The sequence below is a fragment of the Choristoneura fumiferana genome, chromosome 20 (genome assembly GCF_025370935.1).
Source record: "Choristoneura fumiferana chromosome 20, NRCan_CFum_1, whole genome shotgun sequence".
NCBI lineage: Eukaryota > Metazoa > Arthropoda > Insecta > Lepidoptera > Tortricidae > Choristoneura > Choristoneura fumiferana.
The window spans coordinates 2,921,717-2,932,017 of NC_133491.1; positions in this window are offsets into that span (position 1 = coordinate 2,921,717).

Consider the following 10,301-nt stretch of genomic DNA (forward strand, 5'->3'; position numbering starts at 1 on the left):
AGTGAAGTAAGGTATCCAGCATCCTAGCATCACGTAAGTTATCCAGGATATAATTTACATAAGGTAAAGGATATGCATCGGATTTCGAGACCGAATTCATCTTCCGGCTATGAAGGCAAAGTCTCAAGTCGCCATTGGATTTCTCCACCATCACCACCGGAGAATCCCACGGAGAATATGAAGGTTCTACAATTCCAATCTCTAACATGCGGTCGAGTATTCTGGGCGTATATTGCGAGAAAGAATTTCAAGCTTCTCGGCTTCTGGAAAAGGCTTCCCTAAACGGTCAAACATACCTAGAACGGTAGAAATAAAAAATACAATTGTTTCATCCTTAGCCTGTGTTCTCCAACGAATTTCCTGCAAGAGTTTGAAATCTAAATCGGAGATATCAAAATCCTCCTTAAGAGCTTTAACAACTGTTGGGTGAAGCAGCGCGAAGAAGAATAAAATTAATGCTCAATCACATTGGAGTTGTTTTATTTCGACTAATAAGTACATATATTGTTACAAAATCTTAATTGCAGAATTGCAGATCACAGAGAGTAGCGGTGTCAGATAGACGTTGACAGTTCCAATAAGGCGGCAATAGTGCTGTGTCTCTTTTCTAGTGATGTACATTCATAACACTCCTCCTCACAACACTATTGTACGAGTCCAAGTTTGCATCTCAGGTTGGATAATCGAGGTCCTGGTAATGCTTTTGTTAAAATGTCGGCTTCCATGTCTTCAGTGCACAGGTACATGACTTTCAAAACTCCTTCTTTGATGCAATCTCTTATGTAGTGTATCTTCAGATCTATGTGCTTTGATTTTGAAGACACTATGGGGTTCTGGCTTAATTTCAAAGCGGCTTGGTTGTCATTCCAAACAGTTATCTGTCCCAAATGGACACCTAGATCTTTAAATAATGATTTTAGGTGAACAGCTTCCTTAGCGGCTTCGGTGAGGGCCACATATTCAGCCTCGGCAGTTGATAGGGCAACGCTTCTTTGCTTCTTGGAGGCCCAGCTGATAGCTGCTCCTGCATATTTGAAACTGTAGCCTGAACAGGATTTTCGGTCCATTTTACACGCGCCCCAATCGGCGTCGGCCATGCCTTGTAGTGGTTCTTGTGTTTTAGTATATGTCAGGCCAATATCCATTGTGCCCTTTAAGTAACGTACAACTCGTTTCGCCGACTTGTAATGCTCTTTCCCGAAGCTGTCGTTGAATCTCGACAAGTAATTCACGGCATACGTTATGTCAGGCCTTGTAGCTACCGACAAGTACATCAAGGTCCCAATTAAGTTTCTATAAGGTAAACTCTCATCTTTTTCTTTGGTTTCTGGTTCTAGATTTAAATTCACTTCCATTGGTGTGGTAGTAGGGTTACACTCTTCCATCTTAAATTTCTTTAATATTTCTTGGATGAAATTCTTCTGTGTTAATTTTATTTCCTTTTCTTTGTATGTTATGTCTATTCCGATGAGGCGTTTTGGTCTTCCTAAGTCTTTAATTTCAAATTTTTCATTTAATATATTTTTGATTTCGTCAAGTTTTCTAGGACAAGAATATGCAATTAACAGGTCGTCTACATATATGGCGATTATTATTTTTACTCCTCCTTTCGCCAATATGTAAACACACGGATCTGCCCGTGATGCTTCAAATCCTAATTTCTTTAGTTCTGTGTCCAATTTTGTGTACCACTGCCTTCCGGCTTGTTTTAATCCGTAGAGTGCCTTTTTTAAGTGACATACTTTTTCTCCTTCAATGCCTTTTATATCTTCTAGCATTGTCTTTGCTTTATTGTATAAGGTGAAATCATCTTCATCACATGCCTCTACCATAATTTCAGCCACATATCGCTCTATGCATTCTGGGAGTTTCGTCAGTCAGTTTCATTTCATGAAAATTTTTTCTTCCAATTCTCCGTTTAGGTATGCAGTTGTGACATCCATTTGGTTTAGCTCTAAATCTTCTTCAATTGCTATTCCTATTACGGATCTGATAGAACTCAATTTTGTAACAGGTGCAAAGGTTTCATTGAAATCAATACCTGGACGTTGTCCAAATCCCCGTGCCACAAGTCTGGCTTTCTTTGTTTCTCCCTTTTCAGAATTTAGTTTCTTTTTCAGCACCATTTTGTTATCAATAATCTTCATGCCTTTTTCTTTCCTTACGATTTTCCAAGTTTCGTTTTTGACTTGTGCCTTTATTTCTGCTTTTATGGCTTCATGCCATTCTTCATTATTTTGACATTTAGTCTCTGCTTCACATAGGAAAGTAATCTCATCTATATCCACGTTATTTGATGGTTCATGGTATTCATCAGATGAAGAGTCTTGATTAAGTAGATAATCCTTCTGCCAAGCAGGAGTTTTTCGTTCTCTACGAGGCCTTGTATTTTCATTTTCAGAGTTGGTGCTTTCTGTGATTTCAGGTTCTTCACTGGCAATTGTTTCGCTTTCGAGATCTTCGGATTCTTCTACAGGCGCTTCTACTGCAGGATTGTGAATTGATTTTGGTGTGAATTCAAGTTCTACTACAGGTAAGTGTTCTTTCTTCTTTCTTTGTTTTTCCTTTTTGATAATTTCTGGATTTTTAATAAAATTATTTTCTTTTTCAGGTTGCCGCTGTTCCTGTTCGTCGAAGAGTTTGTCATAGGTTTCTTCTTTATGGTCACCTTCACTGGTATAGTACATCTTGTTGATGACTTTCACGTCTCTGCTAATTATTACACTTTCTCTTTCAGGTAAATAAATGCGAAATCCTTTTGCATTTTGTGCATAGCCCATGAACACTCCTTCTGTTGATTTTGGTGTAAATTTTCCTTTTCTATGTTTGTTCAGAACAAATGCCTTACCCCGAATACATGTAAGTGTCGTCCGGAAGGTGTACGTCCCGTCCATCTTTCATAGGGTGTACAACCTTTCAAAGCTTTTGCCGGACTTCGGTTAATTAAATAATTAGCTGTGTACACCGCCTCTGCCCAAAGTTTTTGAGGAATGTTTCCATCTATCATTAAGCATCGAGCTCTGTCGAGTAATGATCTATTTTTTCGTTCACTCTGCCCATTTTGTTGCGGTGTGTACGGTGCTGTGAGCCTTCTTTTAATACCATTTTGTTTCAAATACTCATCAAAATCTCGATTGCAGTATTCGGTTCCATTATCGGACTGCAGACTTTTTATTTCTTTATTATGGAACTTCTCTACCTTGGTTTTATATTCCTTAAATTTCTCATACACTTCGTTTTTGTGTGAGATGAAGTAGATGCAGCAATATTTCGTGTAGTCATCCAGGAATGTCACAAAATATTTTGCTCCTGCCAGTGTTTCAGTATTTATGGGTCCGCATACATCACTGTGAATAATCTCTAATGGCTGTGTAGACTGTGGTCCATCCACGGACGAGAACGGTAATCGGGTCATTTTACCTTTAATGCACACTTCACATTCAGGTAAGTTTCCTCCCTTTAATTCTAGACCTTTAATTAAATTTTTATTTGCAGCTAACCTTAAGTCATTTTCATTTAGATGACCGAGTTTTCGATGCCACATTTCAAGATTATTTTCACTTCGGGTCATATTTGCTTTTTCCCCCTTTGTGTAGTACAGGCCATTTTCTTTCACAGCGGTTAAGGTAATTTCACCCTTTTTGTCCTTGATGTAGGCTTTTTCTTTTGTAAATAACACACTGTTTCCTTTTTCTGTAATTTTTGCCACAGACAGTAAGTTTGTTGCTAAGGTAGGAACATAAAGTGTATCATGGAGGTTATATGTTTCATTGTTGATGTTCAGAGACACTTTTCCTATGCCTTCTATTTTTGCTGTGTGACTTTCAGATGCTAACCTCAAAGATCCGGCTTCAGATTGAATGTTTTCAAAATTATCCTCTTGTGCGCACATATGGGATGTACAGCCACTGTCCAAACACCACACATCTGAAGAAGTGATGGATAAACATGTAGGTGTGATGCTGAAGTTCTTTTCCTCCTTTTTCTTGAAATGTTGATTTTTATGTCTATTACTCCAACATTCTTCATTTGTGTGTCCTTTTTTCTTACATTTTTGGCAGTATTTTCCTTTTTTCTTGGTATAAAATGCACCTTCACCCTTTTCTCGTTGTGTGTCCTTGCTTTTTCTAGCCTCACTTTCTTCTATTATTTTGATTTTTAGCTCCTCCGGCTTTGGGAGTGTGTCTCTCGACTCAACAGCTATGCGAAAGTTTTCATATGAAGCAGGTAAGCTATACAACATCATAATACTTAGAAGATCAGGATGTAGGTCTATATTCATATCGGCTAACTTATCCACAATGTCCATAAAATTGTTTAAATGTTCACGAACATCACCACTGTCTTGCTTTTTTAATATCAGTTGCTTTAACAATGTTGCTTTTCTAGCTGGGCCTGTGCTCTGGTATGTACTTTTTAGTTTGTTCCAAAGTTCATATGATGTTTTACATCCTTTTACTTGCTTCAGCTCTGAAGGCGAGATAAGCAATAGTAACTCTGAACGTGCCAACAAATCGTTCTGTTGGAATTGTTTCTTTGCTGCTTCGTTGCCGGGTGTTGAAGTAGGGTCGGTTATATCTCCGTTTGCGTATCCCCACAGGCCATTTTTGATAAGCACTGCTTGCGCTTGGAGGCACCACGTATCGTAATTTTCTTTCGTGAGGGCATCGATGCGATGGTATGAGGTCGACATTCTTCTTACTCCGACGTGTACGCGCGAACCACGCTCTGCTACCAATTGTTGGGTGAAGCAGCGCGAAGAAGAATAAAATTAATGTTCAATCAATTAATGTTGTTTAATAGGTGATACGTCTGAAGGCAAGGAGAGGGACACGAGAGAAACAGCCAATAGCCAGCGATGTACTGCTTTAATAACGTAGGAATATGGACAGTGGTGGGCGCAGCCACGCACACATACATAACATCCCTCCACCTATTTGAGTTATATATATTAAATCTAATCTATGCCTAAGATCTATTAAATACAAGAATAAGAATAATGATTAATATCTAGAAGTATTGTTTAAAGTTTATTTTGGGACGGGGACGCATTATTCTTCGCGACGGAACGGGCGCTGGCGGGTTCTCAGACTCCGCCTCATGAAATTCCTCTTCCTCCTCCCCGGTGTGAGTGTGTGGTCTCGCGTCTGTAGAGGCCGCGTCAGTGGGAGGCCCTCTTTGCTGTAACGACAAAGAAGGCAGCGGCGATGGTGACGGCGGTGGCGGTGGCAACTCTTGCGATGGTGAAGTCGACGGCGGCGGCAGCACCGGTGATGGTAGAGGCGGCGGCGGCGGCAGCGATGGCGGCAGCGGCGGCGGCGGCGGCGGCGGCGGCGGCGGCGGCGGGGCGGCAGCGGCGGCGGCGGCGGCGTCAGCGACGGGGGTGGTGGTGAGTATGCATTATTATTGTCGTTAGCGTCATAGTCCCGTGTATTGTACTTACTATCGTTACTATTGCCTTTGTATAATGCTAATTGGTTTATGTGCTTACGAATACTTAGTTGTGATTCAAGGTCCTTAATTAAATACAAAACTTTTCCTATACGCCTTTCAATAACCCCTTTACCCCAAACCATTTTATTATTAACATATTTAGTATATAGCACACGTGTGCCGGGCAAGAATCGTTTCTCGGTGGTTGTCTTGTTACGGCGTGAGCACTGAACATTACACTTATCGTGAGATGGAGCCGCAGACGGGGGCAGCGCTGATGGCGGTGACAATAAGTCTAAGCGTGACCTTAACTTGCGTCCGTATACTAATTGTGCGGGGGAGAATCCTGTGGTTGTATGTTTTGAGTTACGATAGTCAAACAAATATTTGAACAAATTCATTTTAGCTTGTTTTGTGCTACTGTCGGATAAAAGGCTAGACCGTATTCCTTTTTTTATGACCTTTACGTAAGCCTCGGCCTGTCCATTGCTGGCCGGATGGTATGACGGTGACGTGATGTGTATTATGCCATTCAAATGGCAAAAAGATTTAAATTCTTGAGAAATGAAAGCTTTGCCATTGTCGCTCACCATTGTCGCCGGTATACCGAACCTGGACATAAACTCACAGAGTTTTTCTATAGTCGCCGTCGACGTTGTCGTACCAGCCATATCGTAAACCTCGGGCCACTTGGAATATGCATCTACCAATACCAAGTACATCCGACCATTAACGGGCCCTAGGAAGTCTATATGGACACGGCTAAATGCGTCCTTCGGCCTAGGCCACGGCACGGGCGCGACGCGGGCCGGCGCCGGCCGCATCTGTATGCAGATGTCACAAGATCCTATCATGCGTTCCACGGCCTCGTCCACCCCGGGAAACCAAAACCTAGATCGAATCTCCGCCTTAGTTTTCACGATCCCGAGATGTGACTTGTGTACTTCGGATAGCATTTTTTTTTGTAACGATTCGGGAATGACGATTTTATGGCCCCTCATTATACAACCATTTTCGTATGACAGTTGTATTCGGCATAAATGGTAAGGTTTGATACGTACGTCGTCTATTTTATTTGGCCAGCCTTCCATGATGTATTTACTTACGGTCGCTAAAATAGTATCATTACGCGTCTCATTGCGAACGTCCGAGAAGGTATCGGGTAACGAGCCACTCAGTACAAAATAGACATAAGCAGTGCAGTCGCACGGTTCCGCGCCGTAAGCACATTCCGGCGGCGGCCCCGCGCCCGCGCGCGCCCCGCGCTCGCCCCCGGGCAGGCTGGCGCGCGATAGGTAATCAGCTGTATTGTCAGCACTACGGACATATTCAATTGAATAATTATACGCGCTTAAGAATATGGCGTATCTTTGGAGTCGGTTGGCGGATATCTCCGGGATTCCCTTGTAAGGTCCGAATATCGATAAGAGGGGCTTGTGATCCGTGCGCAATACGAACGGTTTTGATCTGCCATACAAATACTGGTGGAAGCGACGCACCCCGAAAATAATGGCAGTCGCCTCCTTTTGTATTTGCGAGTATCGCGTCTCAGCCGCCGTTAAGGTTCGCGACGCGAAGGACACGGGCCTCTCGTGGCCGTCGGGTCCCACTTGCGAGAGTATCGCGCCGAGGCCCCGGGGTCCGGCGTCGACCGTTAGTATTATTTTGGCCTCCGAGTTAAAGTGAGTCAAAACTTGATCGGATGCTAAACATTTTTTTATCGTTTCGTACGCATTTTGATGTATATCGTTCCATTGCCATTTAGTGCCTTTCTTTAAAAGGTCATAAAGCGGTGATAATATTGACGATACATTTGGTACAAAATTCCTGTAGTAGTTTATTAATCCTAAAAATGATTGCAGCTGATTTACATTGTTCGGTACAGGGGCTTTAACGATTGCCTCGACCTTTTCAGGAGACTTATGTAAGCCGTCCTTGTCGATGACGTAACCCAAATAATTTACTTTGTTTTTATAAAAGTCGCATTTTTCACGCTGTAGTGTCAACCCTGCATCTTGTAACCTTTCAAGTACAGTGTTTAACCGATTCGCATGCTCGGCGTCATCGCGGCCAGTGACGAGTATATCGTCCAGCAAACAAAGAACGCCGTCCAGCCCGGCCAGGAGATTTTCTATTGCGCGCTGGAAGATGGCTGGAGCGCTGGCGAGGCCGAACACTAGACGCGTATACATATATAGCCCGCGTGACGTATTAATGCATGTAAACCGCTGTGATTGGTCATCCAAAACAAACTGATTGTAAGCCATTGACAAGTCAAGTTTTGTGAATTTCTTGCCACCATACAACTTAGCGAATAATTCTTTTGCTGTCGGTAAGGGATATTGGTCAACGACTAATTGCTTGTTAATGCTTACGGAATAATCAGCACATATGCGAACATTACCATTTCGTTTCAAGACAGGGACTATCGGTGATGCGTATTCTGTGTTATCAACCGGTTTTAGAATGCCTAATTGCACCAGCCTGTCTATTTCTTTGTTTACCTTATCGCGCAAAGCAAATGCGACCGGGCGCGCTTTAAAAAAAACCGGTTTAGCGTTCTCATTAAGCGTCAATTTTACCTTCTGTTTATTGAAACATCCTAACGCTTCTGAAAACAATTTCGGGAATTTTGCTTGCAATTGTTCGACCGTGTATAACTGTTGACAGTAGTTTACGGGTACAATTTCCAATTGAAATATCGCTATGAAATCTCTCCCGAGGAGTGACGCACCACGGTCACGCACTATATGCATATCCAGTGTGTGGGTGCGGTCGGCAAAACAGACAGGAAGGCGCAATACCCCTATACATGGAATATTATCACCGGTATAACTGACTAAATGTTTACGTGAGGGAATCAATGGCACATCCTTGAAATGCGACTGATACGTTTCCTGTGACATAACCGTTACAGCGGAACCGCTATCTATCTCGAATTTGAACTTTGAGCCGCGAATAACTACAGTTTCAACCATTGGTTCTCCCCGCAGCGAACGTATTGTAAATACCTCACCGTCATCTCCGAAGTCCTCGTCTCCAGCTCCATCATTTACGTAATTCACTTTTGATTGACACATCCTACGCAAATGACCTTTTACATTACACTTCTTACAAACGTAATCACTGTACTGGCACTCCGAAGTTTTGTGATTCGTATATCCACATACGCTGCACTTTTGTTTTATCCAGCGGCCACTTCTGGTATTAGGTGTTCCCTTGGCACTACGGGAGATTTTAAAGAGTGAATCTGGCGCCGTGGCGGGTGGACCTGCAGCGCCGGCGCTGGTTGCGGCGGCGGCGCGCGCGCTTTGAACGTTTTCTGCGTATTCCACAGCTTTGCCGAGCGTCAAACCCGCCAAGTCTTGTCCATATAGTTTCTCCTTTTCTGGGCAAGCCATCATACCCATTATGAATCGATCGCGCAATGCTTCTTCGACATTATTAAACGCACAAAGAGACGTCAACCCGCGAAGCCTCGCGGCCCACTGCGAATGCGATTCATCTAGCCGTTGTACCGCTGCGTAAAAATGATGCCGTTCGCTAAAGCCGACGCGTGTGGGGTTGAAATGCTTGTCTAGCGTCTGGATAATGTCATCGTACGGCACCGTTTGCAAATCCTTCGGTAAGCTCAAGTCCGCGGCGAGCCTGTAGGTACCCTCTGTGAGTGCGCTTAGCAATATGGCTCGTCTCTTTGTTCCACACGCGTCCGATGTTGCAGTGATGTCGTTTGCCACAAACCACTGCGTTATCCGACTCCTATACGTCTTCCAGTCCTGAACATTGTGGTCAAAACTGGTCAAAATTCCGAAATGTCCAGCCGACATTATTTTTTTTATTTTTTTTTTTTTGTGGGTAGTCGTCGCCACTGATACGTCTGAAGGCAAGGAGAGGGACACGAGAGAAACAGCCAATAGCCAGCGATGTACTGCTTTAATAACGTAGGAATATGGACAGTGGTGGGCGCAGCCACGCACACATACATAACAACATTGGAGTTGTTTTATTTCAACTAATAAGTACATATATTGTTTAAATGCAGAATTGCAGATCACAGATAGTAGCGGTGTCAGTTAGACGTTGAAGGAGAAACGTCGGGTATCTCCTATGGGAACGGCGCGTGCAATATATGCATCAACGGTTTCTCCGGGTTCTAAATCCGGGCACTTCAGGTCGCCCATGAGGTTAGAAACTAAAATAGATCTTTTCCCAACGATCTTTGTTTCTAATGCTCCTCCAACCATTTTGGGTGCGATCTTTTGCAAATTACTCATGAAGGGAGTAAGGCCTAGTATGTCGACCCCTAAATTTCTATTCAGATCATAATCCGCTGGGATTATGTCGTCCGGGTTTTCAAGTACGTGGTCAGCTGACCATCTACAAGCCGGGATGGGGTTATTTTCGTGGAATCTTCTCCTTATCAATTCAGGAGTTTCCCTGTCAGCAAGTTCGACGACTGTTTCACGCAGCGTCGAAAGCACTACGCTCTCTGGGCGTGGCTGCAAGTTTCCATCTTCATCTCGACGTTCGGCAGCGATTACAGGGAGGTACACGATGTCAAGGACATCGTTAACAATTCCAATGACATCAATGGCCATTTTGATCGCCATAGGGTAGATGTTGTACCGAGAAATATCTTCTAGAAAGTCAGATCGTACATTTTGATGTCGATACACGGAGGTTGGGTCACGTAACATGACTCCAGATTCCTTTTGGACCTTTAGAACTTTTGCTTCAAAGGCAGCCAGAAATACTCGATACATCTGGTGGATATTTGGTATCATTACAGCAGTTAGACGTTGACAGTTCCAATAAGGCGGCAATAGTGCTGTGTCTCTTTTCTAGTGATGTACATTCATAACAACAAC